Raw genomic sequence first — 20,837 nt, forward strand, 5'->3', positions numbered from 1 at the left:
TACTGAACTTTAACCAGGAAGTTTATCTCAGTTGATTCACCCATGCTGGTGTTAAAACTTCTGCTTCACATGCACACTGTTGATAAATTAAAGACAAAGAAAGAAAAACAAAACGCAAAGTTAGGAGAGTCAATGATGGTGACAACTCAAGGGAACTGAGAGATGGCTCTAGTGACTTAAATAGCTTGCAAAACTCTGGGCACGAGGCAGCAATCACAACAACAACTAACTTAATTTACAGGTATTGACTCAGTTGAGAAAAGTATCTAGTTAACGTTAATTAGCTAGTTATGTTGCTCTTAAATAATATCATGCCTGAATACGATGTACATTTCATGTACCATATATTTTCGTCATTTAGCAGACGCAGTTATCCAGAGCGACTAACAGGAGTAATTCGGGTTAAGTGCCTTGCTCAAGGGCACATCAATAGATTTTTAATCTGCTCGGGGATACCGGTTACTGGGCCAACGCTCTTTTAACCGCCAGGCTACGTGCCGCCCCAAAAAAGATGTCACAAACCTACCAAGAGAGGGCTGCCCACCAAAACTGACGGACAAGGCAAGGATGGCATTAATCAGATATGCAACAAAGATAACGTGGGGTGGCAGGTAGCCTAGTGGTTAGAGCATTGGGCCAGTAGGTTGCAAGATCGAATCCCCCAGCTGACAAGGTAAAAGTCTCGTTCTGCCCCTGAACAAGTTCCTAGGGCGTCATTGAAAATAAGAATTTGTTCTTAACTGACTTGCCTAGTTACATAAAGGTAAAATAAATATACACACCAATTAACATGGATGCATGCACTTACCTGCTGATGATGGATGAAAGTTGCAATGAGTACATACAATGCCTTGCATGTAACCTCCAGCAGGCCACCAACTCCACAAGAAAGCCCCCTCCCTGCAGGGATGTGTGGTATGCCGGTGATTTCACTCTTGACAAAACATTCTCTTTTCAAGTTTAGAAAATCCTAACATTCTATTTCAACATTTGTGTACAGCAGATTATAAACTTCCCAAAATATTCAGGACATCAGCAGGGCTGAGTGTAAAAGCTGGATGACCAGTCCTATTGTCGAGGCATACTGGGCAACAGGAGGTATGTCAACAATGTTTATCAACGTAATGGAATATTGTATATGTGCATGTGCTTATTGACAATGAATTGCACTGTGGGGGGACATTATCAACAATTGACACAGACACAGTTGATATGGTGAATAATATTAGACTGGCACAAAGGCTGTCAGTTTATTTCCAGGCCAAGTTTCTATGCTGGCATCATCTTTCCCCAGGAGTAAAGTAGGCCTACAGAAAAGTACTCAGAACAGTCTGAAAGTGAAGCCTGGGGATGGAGTGACTCTTCACCCCCTGATAGGGCCTGTGTTACAGGCAGAAGATGTGCATCTCTCCACCAGGTAAACTAGTAGGTTTAAAGGCGTCTGCATGCTTCCTATCCAAAACAATTCAGAACAGTTTGTGCATATATTATGATGACGTTTTTGTTCGTTTTGGTCTTCGGCAAGGGTTTTTTCGGGTGTTTGTGCACATTTTTTTTTCTCTCTGTCCATCTTTCTCTCTCTCTCTCCTCTGTGTCCATCTTTCTCTCTCTCTGTGTCCATCTTTCTCTCTGTCCATCTCTCTCTCTGTTCATCTTTTCTCTCTCTCTCTCTCTCTCTCTCTCTCTCTCTCTCTCTCTCTCTCTTTCTCTCTGTCCATCTTTCTCTCCTTGGCAAAAATGACATTTCTTGAGCTGTCTTAGATACAGTCTGACTAGTTTGAGGAAGTACACTGGCTACGACAAACAGTACTATTGCTGCTTTTTCAAGTGAAGGTATTTTAAGGGACTATTCGAGGAACACTCGTTTGGAGTTTAGCCGAGTTTGGCTAGGTGCCAGCCGAACTGAAGCATTGGAAGCCTTAAGACTAACCTCACTTTACTTGTAAGTCCCCCCTTATCTCCGCTCACTGGTCACCATAGCAGCACCCACCTGTAGCACGCGCTCCAGTATATCTCTCTGGTCACCCCCAAAGCCAATTCCTCCTTTGGCCGTCTCTCCTTCCAGTTCTCTGCTGCCAATGACTGGAACGAACTACAAAAATCTCTGAAACTGGAAACACTTATCTCCCTCACTAGCTTTAAGCACCAGCTGTCAGAGCAGCTCACAGATCACTGCACCTGTACATAGCCCATCTATAATTTAGCCCAAACAACTACCTCTTCCCCTACTGTATTTATTTATTTTATTTATTTTGCTCCTTTGCACCCCATTATTTATTTTCTACTTTGCACTTTCTTCTACAAATCTACCATTCCAGTGTTTTACTTGCTATATTGTATTTACTTTGCCACCATGGCCTTTTTTGCCTTTACCTCCCTTATCTCACCTCATTTGCTCACATTGTATATAGACTTATTTTTCTACTGTATTATTGACTATGTTTGTTTTACTCCATGTGTAACTCTGTGTTGTTGTATGTTGTCGAACTGCTTTGCTTTATCTTGGCCAGGTTGCAATTGTAAATGAGAACTTGTTCTCAACTTGCCTACCTGGTTAAATAAAGGTGAAATAAAAAATAAAAAAATAAAAGTATAGCCATACGCCATAAAATGTTTTATACTTATAGAAAAATGTCGCCATCTGCTGGTGAGACACCTGCAACAACAGTTTGACAGTCAGTTGAGTGATGACTCACAGTTATACCATCACAGTTACGTTAATTGCATGATGAATGATAAATGCACTCTTTTGCTTTTTATTTCTAAATGCAGACAGAAGGATGATGAACAAATTCTTATTTAAAATGACGTCCTACCGGGGAACAGTGGGTTAACTGCCTTGTTTAGGAGCAGAACGACATATTTTTACCTTTTCAGCTCTGGGATTTGATCCAGCAACCTTTCGGTTACTGGCCCAACGATCTAACCACTAGGCTACCAGCCGCGCCAAATATGTATTGCAACACTTTTCAATGTAACACTTTGCATTACATTACCATACACTCATATTTCAGATGGAAAGATCCAACTCTCTGGAAACTCACTCTCCCTGATGTATTTTGGCAGAGCGTGTAGTCTGCGGGTGACGGGGGTCGACGGCGTCTCCCTGCAGAGACCCCTGCCTACCCCGGAACTGGAGCCTGATACAGAGGAGGCCTCTGACGAGCTCAGCGCTGGGCTCCACCTCCATGGACCTGAGGTGCAGGCCAGGGATCCGGGGCAGCCTGGTCCTGCATCCAGTATCCCCTGCCCTGTGTCCCTCCAACTCTCCCCTGCAACCCCCAGACTCCCGCTGAGTCTGAGCAGGGCAGTCTCAGTCTAGAGGTGGAGCATTAGGTGAAGTTCAGAGACGGGCACAAAGAGGCTCAAGAGGAGGAGGATACGGCAGCCCTGAGGTCAAAAGTCATATACAGTATGATCCCGAGAGAGACTTCGCCAACTACGGTACACAAATATATGGTTTTTCTTTGAATTGGAAAATTCTTCATCAAAAACAATATGCTATATTTCAAATTCATGGAAACTCAACTCTGATTTTATGCATTTCATTAAATTTTTGTGCTAATGTGATGTTGATTTTGTTATTTTTGCATACAGGAATCACACCTCATAGGGGGGTTTTCCATTATGGCCCCCCGGGAACAGGAAAGACTATGACTGGATGAGCCATAGACAATGAGGTCGGGGCACATATGACCGTAATCAACCGTCCAGAAATCATGAGCAAGTATGGTAATATTATTCCTACCTAATGAAATGTGGTTGGGTACCAAGTACAAGATCATGTATTGAGGGTTAGTGATGCTCGTACATCCATATCAAGTGACCTTTGTTTATTTTGTTGTCATGTTCGACCTGTCTTTACAGATTTTATGGTGAAACAGAGGTCAGATTGAGGCAGATATTCACAGGAGCCTCTCAAAGGTAAATATTGAGAGAAAAAATACATATCAACCTCAGAAATGCAGACTGACATCCAAAATATCCCCCTCTTTCCTGGACATCCTTCAGACATTCTCCCTCTGTCTGCTGAGTGCCTGCTGAATCTTGATTTTTGTTCTGTCAGCGAATCAGTCTAATGAGAAAAAGAGAGCGCAGGCCCATGATCAGAGATGGCTCGACAGCCGCCCTCCGCCCCTTTAGAGAACACAGGGAGCCTGGGAAACCCATCACCGCTGGTCGCCATCATGTGCCAAATTGGCATCACGTTATGGCCAAGTATATCTTCATCTCCCCAGCCCAGCTCCTTGGTGCAGATGGTGCACTGAAGTAGCTGCTCTCCCTCCTGCTATCTATTTTCCATACCGATGCTAAGGCTTGTTGTATAATCCAAGGTCACCAACCACCAAGGGCCTGCTGCTGTGGAATGTGGCGAAAGCACTTCCTGCTCCCAGAATTCTTCTCCCTCCACTCTCACTGTAATTTATTTGTGTTTTGGTCCCTCTGCTGGGCCTGTGGTATAGGGGGAGGTGGAAATAGCATTATTTCTCAGCCAGACCACCCATTTTAGAACATAGTACAAGGAGCTCTGTTTATAGTATTAATATTGTATTGCCAGATAATGCCTGATAGTTTCAGAAGATGTAAAACAGTAATTTATTAAGCCTTCAGACACATTTATGGTCTGGAAATGTCCTTTATGTTTGAGCTTTTAGTGTCTGGGTCATTGATTAGGGCTAAGATTATTGATTAATCATTTATTACACCTACATGCTCAAATTCAAGCACAGTCATACTGCCTTAAAAGCATACTTGCTTCATCCTACTCCAATTGCTCTCTTACATTCAAACCCCTCATTGACTGATTTAATGCTTGTTTTACCAGGGAAGTTGACTGAAACTTGGTAACTTTCCTAACTGTCCTGGTTGGTCTCTTCCTCCAGGAGGGCCACTCAGGCCACCTGCTGGTCCTTGTGGCACCAACCGGCCCCACGCCCTGGACCCAGCTCTCTAAATCAAATTTTATTCGTCACATGCGCCGAATACAACAGGTGTAGACCTTAAGTGAAATGCTTACTTACAAGCCCTTAATCAACAATGCAGTTCAAGAAAGAGTTAAGAAAATATTTCCTAAGTAAACTAAAGTAACAAAAATTATAAAAAGTATCACAATAATATAACAATAACGAGGCTATATACAGGGGGTACCGGTGCCAAGTCAATGTTCGGGGGTACAGGTTAGTCGGAGGTAATTTGTACATGTAGGTATGGGTAAAGTGACTATGCATAGATAATAGACAACGCTTAGCAGCAGTGAAAAAACTAATGGAAGGGGGGGGGGCTCAATGTAAATAGTTTGGGTGGCCATTTAGTTCAGGTAGGCTGTTGATTACGTGTTCAGCAGTCTCATGGCTTGGGGGTAGAAGCTGTTAAGGAGCCTTTTGGTCCTAGACTTGGCGCTCCAGTACCGCTTGCCGTTCTGGTACCGATTGCTAAACTTCCTCTGACACCGCCTAGTATAAAGGTCCTGGATGGCAGGAAGCTTGGCCCCAGTGATGTACTGGGCCGTACGCACTACCCTCTGTAGCGCCTTATGGTCAGATGCCGAGTAGTTTCCATGCCAGGCGGTGATGCAACCGGTCAGGATGCTTTCGATGGTGCAGCTGTAGAACTTTTTGAGGATTTGGGGAACCATGCCAAATCTTTTCAGTCTCCTGAGGGGGAAAAGGTGTTGTTGTGCCCTCTTCACGATTGTCTTGGTGTGTTTGGACCATGATAGCTCGTTGGTGATGTGGACACCAAGGAACTTGAAACTCTCGACCCGTTCCACTTCAGACCCGACAATGTCAATGGGGGCCTGTTCAGCCCTCCTTTTCCTATAGTCCATGATCAGCTCATTTATCTTGCTCACATTGAGGTAGAGGTTGCTGTCCTGGCACCACACTGCCAGGTCTGATCGTTGTCGGTGATCACGCCTACCACTGTTGTATCGTCAGAAAACGTAATGATGGTTTTGGAGTTCTGTTTGGCCACGCAGTCGTGGGTGAGCAGGGAGTACAGGAGGGGACTAAGCACGCGCCCCTGAGGGGCCCCAGTGTTCAGGATCGGCGTGGCAGATGTGTTGTTGCCTACCCTTACCACCTGGGGGTGGCCCATCAGGAAGTTCAGGATCCAGTTGCAGAGGGAGGTGTTTAGTCCCAGGGTCCTGATCTTTCACGTTATAAAAATAAAGAAAAACTCTTGAATGAGTAGGTGTGTCCAAACTTTTGACTGGTAGTATATATGAAAAAGCCATGTTTCTCACCACTCCCATGTTGTGGTTTATTTAGAGCTGGATTACTGTGAGGCCTACGAGACAGAGTGGCTCACCACACCAACCCTCTGAGACTCTCCTGACCTAAGGAAGTGGGCTTGTACTTTGGCTTGTGGATCCCATTGAGAAAAACCTTCTTTAAAGTAAAACCCAAACCATTTACTTGTTGTGAAATTCCTCATGGCCCATACAGCCTTAACCCTGCAACCCAATCCCCCTAGCCGGGAAAACAGTGTCAGGAAACCAGGATGTTGGGGTGTTTCTGTGGTGGTCAGTTGTGTGTGTGTGTGTGCGCTACGCTGAGAGCCTCCTGGGTGGTCCTGGGGATGTGGCATATTGTATTTCCAGAGGAGGCTACTACCTCGGCTCGCAGAAGTGCTGTGGCAAAAATCATGATTTACCGTCCGTAGAGGCCAGACGTGACTGGCAGTGTTTTCAGAGAAAACCTCTGGAGGGAAGAGATTCCCCCTCTCTGTCCGATCCCGAAACACTAAGCACAAGACAAACACAGAACCTCACGTGCGCCACAGGAAAAACTAACAGTCTCCAGAGAAGATTGGAGCTCTTTGCCGTGTCGGACCATGTCATGGCTCAGTTAATAGGTCCGTACTTACCAGTAATGCTATTTCATACAATTTTTCAAGTGAACCCATTACAACCCACTCAGATTTTCCCTCTTCTGTCCTATAAAAGGGTTAACACTACTGTATTGTACTAAGGGGGGGGGGGACAACTGTAGGATGTTTGTGTTTCAGCACGTACAATGTAATAACAACATCATGCAGTGGAGATGGCCATACACAACCTTGTGGTCTTTGTTGAGTTGAGGGACAGACCACTAGCAGACCCTGTTCATCCATCACCATGTTGATGTGTTTTTTCCTCTGCTGCCATCATGAAAACATCTCAAGGAACCCCAGTTGTTTCCCCCAATTCCCTGTCCTCTTCTGGTAACAATGACCTGCAAGGGGGAACGTGCCTCGCTGCAGCCCCTCTTCCTGTAAAGATGGTGGGAGCAGTGAGGTTGTCACACACACGACCGGACCCCAAACCCCCCCCCCCCCACACACGCATCCAGTACAATGGTGCCCTGCCAGACCCGGCTGCATAAGGCTATTTGTAGCTTCTCCTCTTCAGCTCACTCTCCCTCTGTCTCGCTCTCTCTCTCAACTCACTCACCCAGGACCTCTGCCTTGCTACCACACTTGTCTGCTCTCCTGAAGCGTCTTAGGCTATGTAATAACTCAGTGCAGTGATATCATAGAATAAAAGTGGTATTGGAAGTCAACACAAGCTGTTATGCACCATATTCACTGTGAGACTATGCTAAATTGCAAGATAGGTCAGCCTTCAATAGCAGCCTATGAGTAGAATTCATTAGACCAAGTATATTCTGACTTGCTCAATAGAAACCTCTAGTGGAGAACATTAGAACATAATACTTAGTTGAACTGCTAGGAAGTCTTAGTGCAGTGTTCCCCAAATGGTGGCCCAAGGGCCAAATTTTGCCCGCAGTTGAATTGTCAGACATGAAAGACTGTAAAAACACCAGCAAATCAGCTCCAAGTGATTTTAATTTGGAAATCTGCTCCAAAGAATTCCAACGCAGTGGAGAGAGATGTGATCGTATACAAATGTAGGCAAGGTTTAAAATGATTGTTTCAGTCAAATATTATGTCTGTTTGGTTTCTGGCAGTCAATTTTTCACTCAACAAATGATTTCTAATTATGTTCTGTCCCCCTGACCATCCCTTCAAGAAAGCGTCAGCCCACGGCTGAATCTAGTTGATGGGCGACATGTCTTAGGGAGTAGTTACAATATTCCTAAAATCCTACAGTAGTCTTTTTCCCTCTCTCTGTCTTGGGCCGTAATTACATTTCACAATTAATAACATATAAATGGAGAAATCAATGATGGTGAAGAGTTGGTTATATAAACCTCATGAAGAACAATTGAAAGGTGGCCTATTGATTTGAACAGACGTTTTGGTAAATCAATCTCTATTGTAGCCATCCATGATTATCCCTAGGTATTTTTCCACTGTTTTGAGTGGAGATCAGTCGGCTTTTCTGTCATGCTGTCTCTCCCAGGGTTTTGGGCATCTTTGTTGTCGTTGTGTTGGTGAACTGATCGTAGTTGTGGCAGATGAGTCATTTCTTCAGTCTAAACAGTGTCAGTTGTTGTGTGCCACATCTGGACCCACTACAAAGCCTTCTAAACAGGGAACCCCTTTGGTAGGAGAATAGGAGCAATGTACTGTGCTTAGACTATTGGTGGTTAAGTATAACTTATTTTAAAAAAAATACACATTGCCATGTTTAAACTATATGCGTTTGTTTGTCCAAATAGTACTTGAATTACATTTTGTGTTAGGGTTTATGTATGCCTAGCTAGCTTAGTTGATATATAGATTTGATGTGTTACAAGTATTGTTTTTTAACTCTAGGCCTTCAGATCGAAACGTTGGAATTTATTCTTTGAAGATTATTCATTGTAACCAGACAGTGACCTTACTGAGGAGTTCTGGAAATCAGTTTTTGGAATGGCGATTACTTTATTGCGTAGGTATGAGGAGGAAAAAATGGCAGGGAGAAATGAGGTGAGTATTGTGTTTGACATAACTTTTGCGGCAAAGACATGAATGAGATAAACAGTGCTAAATGCTAGATGTGTGTTTACAGAGGCAGCCTTCCATATAAAGCACTTTTCCTGACTCCCCTGTCCTTTTAAAGACACTTTTGGAATTTCTGGACAGGCTACATAAATATTGCCGGGTCAGTATGTGAAGTTTATTTTGGGGCTCTGTTTATAAAATCCGGAAATGTTCGCCGTGTACTCTTTAACCTTGGTCCTTACCTTCACCTAATGACAGCATTCTCGCTCGTTCTCTCGCTCCTTTTTCAAGGGGGCTTTATTGGCATGGGAAACATATGTTAACATTGCCAAAACAAGTGAAGTAGATAATATACAAAAGTGAAATAAACAATAAAAATGAACAGTAAACATTACTCACAGAAGTTCCAAAAGAATAAAGACATTACAAATCTCATTATGTGTGTGTATATATACGGTGTTGTAACAATGTGCAAATGGTTAAAGTACAAAAGGGAAAATAAATAAACATAAATATGGGTTGTATTTACAATGGTGTTTGTTCACTGGTTGCCCTTGTGGCACAGGTCACAAATATTGCTGCTGTGATGGCACACTGGTATTTCACCCAGCAGATATGGGAGTTTATCAAAATCGGGTTTGTTTTCGAATTCTTTGGGCATCTGTGTAATCTGAGGGAAATATATGTCTCTAATATGGTCATACATTGGGCAGGTGGTTAGGAAGTGCAGCTCAGCTTCCACCTCATTTTGTGGGCAGTGTGCACATAGCCTGTCTTGAGAGCCAGGTCTGCCTACGGCAGCCATTCTCAATAGTAAGGCTATGCTCACTGAGTCTGTACATAGTCAAAGCTTTCCTTAAGTTTGGGTCAATCACAGTGGTCAGTTATTCTGCCGCTGTATACTCTCTAATTAAGGCCAAATAGCATTCTTGTTTGCTCAGTTTTTTTGTTTATTACTTGACACGTTGGAAATAATTATCTTTTTGTTTTCCCATGATTTAGTTGGGTCTAATTGTGTTGCTGTCCTGGGGCTCTGTGGGGTGTGTTTGTGTTTGTGAACAGAGCCCAAGGACCAGCTTGCTTAGGGGACTCTTCTCCAGGTTCTTCTCTTTGTAGGTGATGGCTTTATTATGGAAGGTTTGGGAATCGCTTCCTTTTAGGTGGTTGTAGAATTTAACGTCTCTTTTCTGGATTTTGATAATTAGCCGGGTATCGGCCTAATTCTGCTCTGCATGCATTATTTGGTGTTCTACATTGTACACGGAGGATATTTCTTCAGAATTCTGCATGCTGTCTCAATTTGGTGTTTGTCCCATTTTGTGAATTCTTGGTTGGTGAGGGGACCCCAGACCTCAACCATAAATGGCAATGGGTTCTATAACTGATTCAAGTATTTTTAGCCAGATCCTAATTGCTATGTTGAATTTTATGTTTTTTTTGATGGCATAGAATGCCCTTCTTGCCTTGTCTCTCAGATCGTTCACAGCTTTGTGGAAGTTACCTGTGGCGCTGATGTTTAGGCCAAGGTATGTATAGTTTTTCTGTGTGCTCTAGGGCAACAGTGTCTAGATGGAATTTGTATTTGTGGTCCTGGCGACTGGACCTTTTTTGGAACATCATTATTTTGGTCTTACTGAGATTTACTGTTAGCACCCATGTCTGGCAGAATCTGTGCAGAATATCTAGGTGCTGCTGTAGGCCCTCCTTGGTTGGTGACAGAAGCACCAGATCATCAGCAAACAGTAGACATTTGACTTCAGATTCTAGTAGGGGGAGGCCGGGTGCTGCAGACTTTTCTAGTGCCCTCGCCAATTCGTTGATAGATATGTTGAAGAGGGTGGGGCTTAAGCTGCATCCCTGTCTCACCCCACGGCCCTGTGGGAAGAAATCATCTGTGTGTTTTTTGCCTATTTTAACCACACACCTGTTGTTTGTGTACATGGATTTTATAATGTCGTATGTTTTTCCCCCAACACCACTTTCTATCAATTTGTATAGCAGACCCTCATGCCAAATTGAGTCAAAGGCTTTTTTGAAATCAACAAAGCATGAGAAGACTTTGCCTTTGTTTTGGTTTGTTTGTCAATTAGGGTGTGCAGGGTGAATACGTGGTCTGTTGTACGGTAATTTGGTAAAAAGCCAATTTGACATTTGCTCAGTACATTGTTTTCACTGAGGAAATGTACGAGTCTGCTGTTAATGATAATACAGAGGATTTTCCAAAGGTTGCTGTTGACGCATATCCCGCAGTAGTTATTGGGATCAAATTTGTCTCCACTGTCTATCAATTCAATTCAAGGGGCTTTATTGGCATGGGAAATGTGTTAACATTGCCAAAGCAAGTGAGCTCTGACTATCTTTCTCTCTCTCCGACTGTCTATCTCTCTCTCTCTCTGTCTCTCTCTGTCTATCTTTCTCTCTCACAGACAGACAGACAATCTCTCTGTCTATCTTTCTCTCTCTGTCTATCTTTCTCAGACAGACCGAGAGAGACAGACAATCTCTGTCATCTTTCTCGCTCTGTCTGTCTTTCTCACTCTGTCTCTCTCTGTCTGTCTTTCTCTCTCTCTCCCTCTCTGTCTAGCTTTCTCTCAAATTCAAGCTGCTTTATTGGCATGGAAAACATTGTCAATATTGCCAAAGCAATAATGTATACTATATACATTGTAATAAAATTAGAAAGAATAAAGAATAGTAATATAAAATGGTAATAAATAATAAGACAAAAATTAAATACAAAAATGATAACAATATAATGGTAACAGTCAATAGCAGAAATGTAATAAATATAAAAATCTAAATATGGAAAATGACTATAACTAACTTATAACTAAAAACGGTCATCTTAACCATTACATCAGTACTACAACATCCATCACCATCATTAAACTGCTATCATTACCATTACCACCCATTCCACTACTATTTGGAATGATAAACAACAATAATAATAGTAATAACAATAATAGTAATAATTGGTAAGTTACTGCTTACTATGCAGATGTTATTATTCAGTGTCCCTCAGGCTATGCAGGCAAATACATATTTGGCTGCAAGAGGAGCCATTGCTCCTTCGTCCATGAGTATTTTTAGTTTTTCCTCTGGGTTTAATAAGTAAAAATTTGGAATAAATGTAGTCATTTCTGTGAATAATGAATCTCTTTGTGAGGAATATTTATCACAGTAAAGGAGAAAGTGCATCTCTGTCTCTACCTCCCCTGTCGTGCAGTGACCACATACACGCTCCTCTTTGGGTAGCCATGTCTTTTTATGTCTGCCGGTTTCTGTTGCCAATCGGTGGTCACTCAGCCTGTAATCAGCCAGTTCATATTCTCTGTTTAGGGTCAGATAGCAATTTAGTAGGCTTTGGGATTTTGTTTCGTTTTTCCAATGTTGTAAATATGAGTCCTTTGATTGGTTCATGATTTTGTTTATTGGAATTCTTTCTTTTGAAGCAGTGCTGGTGTCAGCTTGGTTGTTTAGGTCCAACACAAGCTGACTGAAAGGGCTTGTTTCTAGGCTCGGCTCTTGGGTTTGAAGTGCTTTAAATTGCAGATTTGAATTTGGACTTAAATTTAGATGTAGCCAAATTTTTTATGATATTTTCTGTATTTTCATTATTATTGGAAAGCGGCCCAATTCTGCCCTACATGCATTAGTTGTTGTATTTCTCTGGACTTGTAGGATTTTCCGACAGAATTCTGCATGTATGGCTTCAATTGGATGTTTGTCCCACATATTAAAGTCCAGTTTATTGAGTGGCCCCCAAACCTCACTTCCGTAGAGAGCTATTGGTAGGATTACACTGTCAAATATTTTGGTCCAAATTCTAATTGGGATGTTGATTTTGAATCATTTCATTTTTATTGCCTACAATGCTCTGCAGACTTTTTCTTTGAGTGCATTCACTGCCATATTAAAGTTTCCCGATGCAGATATGGTCAGACCAAGGTAGGTGTAATTTTTTGTGTGTTCAATTATGGTGTTGTTCAGGGTGAATTTATATTTGTGTTTCTGACATCAGTTTTTTTGTTGGAAAAGCATGATTTTCGTTTTTTGGAAATGTACTGCCAGGGCCCAATTATGGCAATATTGCTCTAGAATGTTAAGGTTCTGTTGAAGATCTTCTTTGGTTGGTGATAGAAGTACCAAGTCATCAGCATATAGCAGGTATTTTACCTCTGTGTCAAATAGTGTGAGTCCTGGGGCTGGAGAATGGTCCAACATGTCTGCTAATTCATTGGTATAAATGTTGAAATGATTTGGACTCAAACTGCAGCCTTGTCTCACACCTCGACGTTGTGAAAATAATTCTGTTCTTTGGTTTTTGATTTCTATTGCACACTTGTTTTCTGTGTACATACATTTTATTAAGTCTGACCTTACCACCAAGCCCACTTTGGAGAATTTTGTAGAATAGCCCTTCGTGCCAAATCGAATCAAATGCTTTTTTAAAGTCAATAAAGCAAGCAAAGATTTTGCCCTCTTTTTTTTGGTGGACGTGTTTATTAATTAGTGTGTGTAAGGTGTATATATGGTCAGTAGTGTGATGGTTAGGGAGAAATCCAATTTGACATTTACTTAAATTTTTTTCTTGAATAAAGGTTTGAATTCTTGTATACAAAAGGCTACAGAAAACCTTTCCCAAGTTGCTGTTTACACAAATTCCCCTGTAATTATTGGGGTCTGATTTGTCTCCACTTTTGTGGATAGGGGAGATGAGCCCCTGGTTCCAGACATCAGGGAAGCAGCCAGAAGTTAAAACCATGTTGAACAATTTAAGCACAGCATTTTGCAACTCAGGTGTGTTGTTTTTCAGCATTTCATTTCTCATGTTATCTAGACCACAAACATTCTTTGATTATATAGATTTGAGCTTTTCATTTAGTTCTTGTTGGGTTATTAGGTAATCTAATGGATTTTGGTTGTTTTTAATGACTGATTCAAGGATGTTCAATTGTTCTTTGATTTCTAATTGGTTCTGTTGTAAGTCTTTTTGTGGAATGTTTCGTATAGATTATCAAAATACGTTTTCCAAATTCCTTCATCTTGTATTGCTAATTCTTGTGGCTTTGTCGTGCTTAAATTGTTCCACATGTCCCAGAACTGATTTTGGTCAATTGCCTTTTCAATTTCATCAAGTGTCTTGTTGGTATAATTCAATTTCTTGCGTTTCAGTGTATGTTTATACTGTTTCAGAGTTTCAAAGTATTCATATCGTAGCTCTGGTTTGTCGCTCTCTCTCTGTCTGTCTGTCTGTCTGTCTGTCTGTCTGTCTGTCTGTCTGTCTGTCTGTCTGTCTGTCTGTCTGTCTGTCTGTCTGTCTGTCTGTCTGTCTGTCTGTCTGTCTGTCTGTCTGTCTGTCTGTCTGTCTCTGTCTAGCTTTCTCTCTATTTTTCTCTCTCTCTCTGTCTAGCTTTCTCTCTCTCTGTCTAGCTTTCTCTCTCTCTCTCTCTCTCTGTCTAGCTTTTTCTCTCTCTGTCTCTAGCTCTCTTCTCTCTCTCTCTCTAGCTTTCTCTCTCTGTCTAGCTTTCTATCTCTGTCTAGCTTTCTCTCTCTGTGTGTGTCTAGCTTTCTCTCTTGTCTAGCTTTCTGTCTCTCTCTCTCTGTCTATATATTTCTCCCTCTCTCTGTCTTTCTCGCTTCAGAGTTTCAAAGTATTCATATTGTAGCTCTGGGTTGTTTGTCACTCTCTCTCTCTAGCTTTCTCTCTCTCTCTCTCTAGCTTTCTCTCTCTCTCTGTCTAGTTTTCTCTCTCTCTGCATGCTGGGAGTGTTTGGTGCATGCTGGGAATTGTGTGAGTGAGTGCGAGTGTTGTGTAGAGTTAGATATCTTGGTTTTTCTTTTACGTTTCCTTTTCTTGGTGCTATCTTTTTTTTCTTCCTATGGATGATTAAGGTTATCATTATTTTTATTTAGTTGTTGTGGTAGAATTAAGTATATTGTTTTTTGTGATGAAATTACCCTGGTTTTGGCGGGGATGGCGACCCACATGGGGACGCCGTCCCTGTCACTTCGACACGGCTGAAGCTACGGTCACTGTGGAGGAGTTTCTGGTCGCGGTAGGAGAGAATGTTGCTTATGCGTCACGGATGAATAAAGCGGTTGTGGTTTTCCTTAAAGAAGAGCGTCTTGTTGATCGGATGGTTGAGCAAGGCGTACTTCTTAAAGGAATGTTTATTCAAGTTACGCCGCTTTTTTCTCCGTCAACAAGGGTAACGATTTCTAATGTACCGCCGTTTATTCCCAATGAGCTATTGGAGCGCGAGTTATTGCGGTTTGGGAAGTTCGCAAGTTCAATTAAGATTGTCCTGTTGGGTTGCAAACACCCGGCTTTGAAACAGGTTATGTTGTCTCAGCGACAGGTGTTTATGTTTTTGGACTCACCGGAGCAGACTTTGGAGTTATCGTTTAAAGTCAACTATGACAACAGACTGTATATGGCTTATGCTAGTACGGGTAGTCAACGGTGTTTTGAGTATGGTGATGTTGGCCATAAGCAACATGCTTGCCCGAAAAGGGAGAAGGCAGAGGGAGGGGCGCAGGTGGTCCTCGTAATGCCTGGGCCCACTGATGTAGGGAGAGGTGGGCCGACAGCGGTAGAGCAGCCACAAGCACTTGTTGCTGAGGAACAAGTTGTCCGTGTTGAGGGCACGGAGTTGCAGCTTGTACCAGAAGGAAATGTTATGCAGCAGAAAAATATTGTTGTAGAAGGATGGATCTGAAGAGCCATTTCCTCAGACTGGTGTGGAGGTGCCCAGTACGAGTGCTGGGGTACAGGAGGGGGTTCATGTGGAGCTAATCTCCCAGGTAGTGGAGGAGATGCCCACTATGAGTAATGGGGTACAGGAGGGGGTTCAGGTGGGGCTAGTCTCCCAGGTAGTGGAGGAGATGCCTGGTACGAGTGATGGGGTGCAAGTGGGGTGTGTTGAGAGGGATGTGGTAGAGGGGAGTCAGGGGTCTGTGGCCTCAGTTGAGGAGGATCAGGAGAAGGATATGGATATCTCTATTGATAAGATAGCAGCTGGTGACAACTCAATTTACAATCTAGAGGAGGTAAATGGGTTCCTGGATCAGACTTTTGTGAAATCAGTCAATTTTTTATGGTGATGTTGATAAGTTTGTGAGGTCAGCTGTGATGTTACAGAAGACGGTGGGGTTAGACCAGTTGAGTGAGAAGAAGCGTTTTCGCTTGAGGAAATTTGTTACTGCTGTCACAGCAGCAAAAGGTAGTGGGAAACGTGGTCAGGTTAAGAGAAAATTAAAACAATGATGATGATCATCCCTCATAGGGTGTCTTTTTTCTCTTTGGTTTCTCTGTGGTTTCTTCTGCTTTTCCTTTCTCTTTTCTATATGGAGATACTAAGGGTTGGTTCTCTCAATATCAATGTGGGAAAGGACAGGAATAAGAGGGCTTGGGTATTAGAAGTAATACAACAGAAAAGCCTTAATGTAGTAATGTAGGAGACACGTAGTGATGAGGCTAATGAGGTTGACTGGGGTATAGTGGGGGAAAAAGGTATTTGATCCCCTGCTGATTTTGTACGTTTGCCCACTGACAAAGAAAGGATCAGTCTATAATTTTAATGGTAGGTTTATTTGAACAGTGAGAGACAGAATAACAACAAAAATATCCAGAAAAACGCATGTCAGAAATGTTATAAATTGATTTGCATTTTAACCTCCCTGGGCAAGGTGGGACGCTTCAATTTCTCAAACATATGACTATTTTACACCATTTTAAAGACAAGACTCTCGTTAATCTAACCACACTGTCCGATTTCAAAAAGGCTTTACAGCGAAAGCAAAACATTAGATTATGTCAGGAAAGTACCCTGCCAAAAATAATCACACAGCCATTTTCAAAGCATGCATATATGTCACAAAAACCAAAACCACAGCTAAATGCAGCACTAACCTTTGATGATCTTCATCAGATGACACTCCTAGGACATTATGTTATACAATACATGCATGTTTTGTTCAATCAAGTTCATATTTATTTCAAAAACCAGCTTTTTACATTAGCATGTGATGTTCAGAACTAGCATACCCACCGCAAACTTCCGGTGAATTTACTTAATTACTCACGATTAACGTTCACAAAATACATAACAATTATTTTAAGAATTATAGATACAGAACTCCTTTATGCAATCGCGGTGTCAGATTTTAAAATAGCATTTCGGCGAAAGCACATTTTGCAATATTCTGAGTAGATAGCCCGGCCATCACGGCTAGCTAATTTGACACCCACCAAGTTTGGCCCTCACCAAACTCAGATTTACTATAAGAAAAATTGGATTACCTTTGCTGTTCTTCGTCAGAATGCACTCCCAGGACTTCTACTTCAACAACAAATGTTGTTTTGGTTCGAAATAATCCATAGTTATATTGAAATAGCTCCGTTTTGTTCTTGCGTTGAGGTCCCTATGCGAAGGGTGACGCACGGGCGCATTTCGTGACAAAACATTTCAAAATATTCCATTACCGTACTTCGAAGCATGTCAAACGCTGTTTAATTAGGGAAATAAGTATTTGACCCCCTCTCAATCAGAAAGATTTCTGGTTCCCAGGTGTCTTTTAGAAAGGTAACGAGCTGAGATTAGGAGCACACTCTTAAAGGGAGTGCTCCTAACCGCAGCTTGTTACCTGTAAAAAAGACACCTGTCCACAGAAGCAATCAATCAATCAGATTCCAAACTCTCCACCATGGCCAAGACCAAAGAGCTCTCCAAGGATGTCAGGGACAAGATTGTAGACCTACACAAGGCTGGAATGGGCTACAAGACCATCGCCAAGCAGCTTGGTGAGAAGGTGACAACATTTGGTGCGATTATTCGCAAATGGAAGAAACACAAAAGAACTGTCAATATCCCTCGGCCTGGGGCTCCATGCAAGATCTCACCTCGTGGAGTTGCAATGATCATGAGAACGGTGAGGAATCAGGCCAGAACTACACGGGTGGATCTTGTCAATGATCTCAAGGCAGCTGGGACCATTGTCACCAAGAAAACAATTGGTAACACACTATGCCGTGAAGGACTGAAATCCTGCAGCACCCGCAAGGTCCCCCTGCTCAAGAAAGCACATATACATGCCCGTATGAAGTTTGCCAATGAACATCTGAATGACTCAGAGGACAACTGGTGAAAGTGTTGTGGTCAGATGAGACCAAAATGGAGCTCTTTGACATCAACTCAACTCGCCGTGTTTGGAGGAGGATGAATGCTGCCTATGACCCCAAGAACACCATCTCCACCGTCAAACATGGAGGTGGAAACATTATGCTTTGGGGGTGTTTTTCTGCTAAGAGGACAGGACAACTTCACCGCATAAAAGGGACGATGGACGGGGCCATGTACCGTCAAATCTTGGGTGAGAACCTCCTTCCCTCAGCCAGGGCATTGAAAATGGGTCGTGGATGGGTATTCCAGCATGACAATGACCCAAAACACACGGCCAAGGCAACAAAGGAGTGGCTCAAGAAGAAGCACATTAAGGTCCTGGAGTGGCCTAGCCAGTCTCCAGACCGTAATCCCATAGAAAATCTGTGGAGGGAGCTGAAGGTTCGAGTTGCCAAACGTCAGCCTCGAAACCTTAATGACTTGGAGAAGATCTGCAAAGAGGAGTGGGACAAAATCCCTCCTGAGATGTGTGCAAACCTGGTGGCCAACTACAAGAAACATCTGACCTCTGTGACAGCCAACAATGGTTTTGCCACCAAGTACTAAGTCATGTTTTGCAGAGGGGTCAAATACTTATTTCCCTCATTAAAATGCAAATATTTTTATAACATTTTTGACGTGCGTTTTTCTGGATTTTTTTGTTATTCTGTCTCTCACTGTTCAAATAAACCTACTATTAAAATTATAGACTGATAATTTATTTTTAAGTGGGCAAACGTACAAAATCAGCAGGGGATCAAATACTTTTCCCCCCCCACTGTATGTGGTGGGAGGGCAGCGTATACTCAGTCATGGTACTAATTTTAGTGCTGGGGTGGAAATGTTGTTTTCCTCAGGCTTAGGGGTGACTGTGGTATCTACAACAGAGATTGTCAAGGGATGGGTTTTATTGGTCAAGGTGGATGTTATGGGTTTTGAATGTTTATGCTCCTAATGAGGGTACAGAGTGCATTGCTGTATTTGATCAAATAAAGGAAACCTTAAGACAGTGTGACCAAGAGGGGTGTATGGTTTTATGGGGGGACTGGAATTGTACAGTAGATTTTACTGTTGACCACACTGCTGAAGAACCTCACCTGCGGTCAGCCACTTGCCTGTCTGGTCAATTAACTGAGTTTGAGCTTTCTGATGTGTGGAGAGTAAGGAATGCAAAAGATAGGCTGTACACATGGCTAAAAGTTAATGAAGGTCGTGTCAGTGCAGCAAGGTTAGACAGGTTGTATGTATCTGAGCACTACTGTAGTAGGGTTGGAAGGTGTTACATTACTCTTGTGGGTTTCTCTGATCACCATATTGTTACCGTTGATATTCGCTTGTCCTGTCCACGAAGGTCATCACCTTACTGGTATTTTAATGTTAATTAAGTTGTTACATGATGTCATGTTTTGGGAGGGTGTAGTGGAGAAAGTGTGTGCCAGACTGTCAAGGTGGAAATGGGTGCTACCCTAGCTGTCTTATAGGGGAAGGGTACTGGTAGCTAATAATCTTGCTGCCTCTACCCTGTGGCACAGACTAATGATGTTACAGCCACCGGGGAGTCTGATACAAGAGCTTCAGAGGACCCTTGTCAATTTCTTCTGGTCTGGACAACACTGGATTAAAGCTGCAGCCCTGTACCTGCCACTGCACGAGGATGGGCAAGGCTTGGTGGATATTTCTTCCAGGATCATGGCTTTCCGGCTTCAAGCAGCCCAGAGACTGTTGTACAGTGACGGTTCTAGCTGGGTCGACACAGCCTACACAGTGATGAGGAGAGCAGGCTGTTTGGGCTTAGACAAGCACCCTTTCCTCTTAAAGTTAGAGGGGGTGATATGCCTGGCCTGACTCCGTTTTATGAATCTGTTATGCAGGCTTGGAGAGTTCTTGTCAAGTCCCGTAAGGCCGGCACGCCACCAGGGATGTGGCTTTTTGAAGAGCCTCTTTTTCACAAACTGCCTATTGAAAAGAGGACAGCTGACTTCCAATGGAGGATAATACATGGAGCTATTGCCACCAATATACATCTGGTACACCTGGATCCGACAGTTGGGGAAGGGTGTCCATTCTGTGCTGAGTCTGAAACTCTGGCACATCTGTTCTTACAGTGTCCCAGGTTGGTCGGGATGATTGACCTGATGACTTCTTGGTTCTCAGCTTTGTGAGAGGTTTTCTCTTCCCAACTGTTTATATTTGGGCTAAAGTACAGGTTTAGTTGAAGGGGTGTAGTTATTTTGCTTAATTTTGTGTTAGGGGCAGCTAAATTAGCAATATGGAAGACCGAAAGAACAGTATTTGGGAGAGAGCCTATTACAAACTGGTTAACAATATTGATCTGTTTATGAGTATATGGGCTATTCAGTCTGTTGTGTTTAGTTACTGTGGAGGAGGATTTGGTGTTGTGTTTTTAATTGATGTGGAACTATGGTTTTGTATGAATTTTTATTGTTTTGTGGGTTCCCAGACCCTATAAAGATTATTTAAAACTCAAACTCCCTCTCTAGCTTTCTCTCTCTCTCTGTCTGTCCATCTCTCTCTCTGTTTGTCTATCTTGCTCTCTCTCTCTCTCTCTCTCTCTCTCTCTCTCTCTCTCTCTCTCTCTCTCTCTCTCTCTCTCTCTCTCTCTCTGTCTATCTCTCTCTCTCTCTCTCTGTCCATCTCTCTCTCTCTTTCTCTGTCCATCTCTCTCTCTTTCTCTGTCCATCTTTCTCTTTCTCTCTCTCTGTCCATCTCTCTCTCTCTCTCTCTCTCTCTCTTTCCATCTTTCTCTCTCTCTCTCTGTACATCTTTCTCTCTGTCTATATT

General features: G+C 42.6%; 1 long non-coding RNA gene across 1 annotated transcript; it reads left to right on the forward strand.

Moving 5' to 3' along the window:
- The first annotated feature begins 8 nt into the window (after window positions 1–8).
- LOC106604586 (uncharacterized) lies at window positions 9–5,921 on the forward strand. Its single transcript, XR_001328699.2, has 6 exons — window positions 9–241; window positions 1,001–1,098; window positions 1,295–1,417; window positions 3,067–3,444; window positions 3,598–3,727; window positions 3,868–5,921. It is a non-coding gene; the product is annotated as an uncharacterized lncRNA (long non-coding RNA).
- The last annotated feature ends 14,916 nt before the right edge of the window (window positions 5,922–20,837 follow it).

Source organism: Salmo salar, chromosome ssa05 (assembly GCF_905237065.1).
Source record: "Salmo salar chromosome ssa05, Ssal_v3.1, whole genome shotgun sequence".
Lineage (NCBI taxonomy): Eukaryota > Metazoa > Chordata > Actinopteri > Salmoniformes > Salmonidae > Salmo > Salmo salar.